Below are 4,288 nucleotides of genomic sequence, written 5' to 3'. Positions count from 1 at the left end.
TCATCAACTTAAATTTTTTGTTTAGTACCCATTGCATTGACGTGACACTTACAAGGTTGAAGTATTGCAACTTCCTAGAAGGTCTGCCTACTCAATTCCATGATGATCCAAATTTCCTTGATCCTTGGGAGAATGATGCAGGAGCATCAAGGTCAAGGTTGAAGGCATGAGAAGACATTAAGGTCTCAAGATAGCCAACATGACCATGTTAGAACAGTTGATGTAATAAGACCATGTGAAGGTCCTTTTTGATATGTTTGTAATCATTTTAGTTACATTTGAAAATATTAATTAATAAAAACTATATGTGCAGATATAAACATTAATCACAACATGTCCAATTTATTTGTAGGTATATTTTTCTGTGAAGAAAGACCACGCCTGACAATATGAATCTAGAAGAAAATAATGAGACAATGGTTGCATTGTGGGCTCAATTCCAAAGAAAACCTGATAAATGTTATTGTCCTTGCAAAAAGTGTAAGGATTTAAAGAATCAAAGAATTCTAATCACAACAACCCAGAGTCATTGTAGGAAATATGGTCATGTTGAAGGGGGCCACGATTTTTGTCCATTTCTGAATGTGGATTTCCTACTAGAGGAACATGGAGGTGTGAATATCCAAGTTGAGGATAACGCTCCCATGGAAGAAGATGATAATGTGCCAGAGGACATGATTGAAGAAGATGGTATTGGGACAAGTGATGAAGAGGCTCACAATGATGGTACTAGCGAATCTGATAATAATGATGAAGATGGTCTTGATATACCTTTACTTGAGAAGGCACACGAGCCCTTATACCCAGGCTCCCAAACAACTCTACTGTCGGCTATCATGTTGTTGGTGAACTTAAAGGTTATGAATAGCATATCCAATGTAGCAATGTCACGTATGCTAAGGTATCTCATTTTTGTCATCTTCAAGGTTAGCATACAATTACTATTCATTATATTAATAATACATATTTGTTGTTGTAGGTTGATTAGTGAGTTTTTGTTACCACCATCAAACATTTTTCCTCGTTCGTACCGAGAATTATCTAACATTATGGATCAGATTGGAATGAAGTATCAGACAATACATGCATGTCCCAATGATCACATTCTATATCATAAACAACATGAATTTGCAATAGAATGTCCTAATTGTCATGTTAGTAGATATCGGTCATATCAAATAACAAAAATAGTGCCTCACAAGGTTCTTCAATACATTCCCATTATTCCACATCTAGAATGGTTATTCAGGTGCGCTAGCTTGGCACAATTTATGGATTACCATGCATGCAATAGAAGTCAGGATGACATTATGTGAATGCCTGTCGATGGTTCTGCATTTAAAGAGATAGAAGAAACATGGTCACACTTTAAAGAAGAACCTTGTAATCTGAAACTTCCATTAGCGGCGGATGGTGTCAATCCATATGGAGATATGAGATCTGTTTACTTAGTATGGCCTATTTTTGTTATTAACAATAACTTTCCTCCTTGGATGTCCATAAAGAGGGAGCACATAATGTTGTCAATGATTGTACCACGTAATTTTTTTTTTATAGTTATCTAAATTAATTTATAAATAGTGCATGAAAATGGTTATAATAATTACATAATGTTTATGTTCATTCAATTGCTAGGTAAATACCAAGTTAAAGATATGAACGTGTATATTGAGCCCCTAATTGACGAGTTGTTGAAGTTATGGAATGACATCACTATGTATGACATCTCTAGACTGATAGGACATCAACAATTTCAATTCTATGCAATGCTTGTATGGACAATACATGATGCCCCTGGGCTAACTCATTTTTGCGATATGTTATATTATTAAGATCACATATTTTTGGTCTGTTATAGTGCGTACACATTACTATCGAATACTTAAGTTGCGCATGATAATTGTACATGATCCAATTATGATCTTTTAGATCTTCAGACAAAGGGAAAATTTGCATGTCCAGTTTGTGGTCCGAAGATGAAATGTCATCATTCGAGAAGTTTAGGAAAGTAGGTGTTTGATGAGTTTAGACACTTTCTCCACAATAATCAGAGGTGTCGAATTGCCAAAAAAAATATTTTCAATGGGAAAGAAGAGACATCATCAAGGCCACGAAGAATGACACCTCATTAATGGAAGTTGGAATACGATCGACTAAATCGTCGAGGTAATGTCCAATTTGTTGTCCAAAGTTTACAATTTGTATTTCGATATTGTCTTATATTTACTAATGCTGTAACTGATGCTCGTGAAAGTTGTCAAGGCATCAATGACCAACTTCCTAGAGGAATGAAAAGTTATCCTACTCAATTTAGTAGGTTACCATACTACAAGGATCTCCCAATCATGCATTTGTTTGATGCTATGCATATTGGAAAGAATGTAACAGAGACACTATGGAAAATGTTGGATGGAAGGTGTGATAGAGAACAAATTGCTAAAATTTGTACTGACATTCATGAATCTAATCATGCACTAAAAGTTTTCATTGAATCAAATAGGAATGGAGAGCGCATAAATACAAGTGCCCTTCCTTGGTTATTAACAAAGCAACAAAGTGATGCATTAAAAGAAGTCATAAAAAAAAAAAAATTTCCAACAGGATTTGCTGCAAATATAAGCACTCTTCTATCAAAGAAAGGTGATTTTGGGCCAGGGTTGAAGACACATGATTGACATACCTTCCTCAAGGTAAGTCATGTTTTCTATTTATAGTATATTTGTAAGATTGAATGTAGTACCAGTTGCATTATTTAATAATATATTGAAATGATCATTTTTTAATGATTGCAGTTTGTCCTACCTCTATCCCTTCCACAACAATTTGACAACAGTATTAAACAAGTTATATATGATCTTGGAAAATACATGAGGTTAGAAGAGTGTTTTTTCTTAGATTTGTAGCTTTTTATCTGAAATCTATTGTATAATTTTATTTGAAATCTCCTCTATGTGTTTTTGCGTGTTGAATCTCATTTAGGTGGTTATCATCTAAAGAAATTGATAAAAAAGATATAAAATATTGGAAGAGAAAAATTCCACAGCTTATGTGTGAAATGCAAAAGTGTTTACCTCCAACATTTTTCAATGCTCAAGAACACTACCTCATACATCAAGTTGAGGAGATTGAATTGTGTGGACCTGTACAAGCTAGATCAATGTGGATGGTTGAGAGGCATTTGAAATTTATGAAGGAATTGGTTTGACAAAGAGCACATCCTGAGGGTTCTATGATAGAGGGATATATGATATACTAGACCATGGTGTATATCAATGAATATCTTCCAAAGTTTGCAGCAGGTATCCATCTAGATCGCATTTGGGATCCCAACTGTAATGACAAATTCAAAGGAGAGTACCTGACGGGAAAAGGTAGATTGAGGAGGGTGAGAGGTAATTATAAGTTTTTTTTTTTGTAATTTAACAATTCTTATCCATCATATATATATATATATATATATATATATATATATATATATATATATAAAAGTTGTTTCTAATTGGTGTAATTGTCTTCTTTATAGTTGGTCGTGAGTGGGATGCACTACACTTGTATATTGCAAACAATCTTGATTGGATGACAGTGTGGATTGAACAGTCTCAAGAAAATGGTCGCTCATTAACATGGGATGGTGTTGCATCATTGGTTAAAGAAGCTCATCGTAATGGAGATCCCAATGTTATGCCAATGGTACTTGATCTAATATATGGCTTAAGAGATACAAAGGTATGCATAAGATTACTAATCATGAGACATGAGTTTAATAATAACTCAAAGATCAATGAGAAGATTCTTGACATGTTTGAATAATTGTAGGTCAAACAACACAAAGCTATGTACTACCATGGCTATAAATTTTGCACAAAAAAGTTAGATGAAACGAAGAAAACTTATGATTTCGGAATAAGTGCTGTCTTCGCGGTCACCAATATTTCATCTAGAACTGACATACATCCTCAACAATCTAAAAATTGATACTATGGAATTTTGGATGATATACTTGAGTGCAACTTTAATTCATTCAAAATAGTTCTATTTGTCATCAAATGGTTTAGGTTACGACTGAATCGAAATGATCTCGATAGGACTGTTATTAAACACGACAGTGGATTTACTATGATTAATACAAGGTCATTTGAGCCAGTCGGAGATGAGCCCTATGTTCTTCCAAATCAATGCAAGCAAGTGTTTTACTTTGGTGTTCCAGACAAACCAGGTTGGTCATTTTTTGTTAGACATGACCCAAGAGGAAGGCCAGTAAAGTATAATGTGATCGAAGAAGAAGATA

Source organism: Cupressus sempervirens, chromosome 2, assembly GCF_028749045.1.
Source record: "Cupressus sempervirens isolate cs-2001-9-10 chromosome 2, ASM2874904v1, whole genome shotgun sequence".
Taxonomy (NCBI): Eukaryota; Viridiplantae; Streptophyta; class Pinopsida; order Cupressales; family Cupressaceae; genus Cupressus; species Cupressus sempervirens.
The sequence above is the reverse complement of the archived record's forward strand: the minus strand, read 5'-3'. Positions refer to the sequence as shown.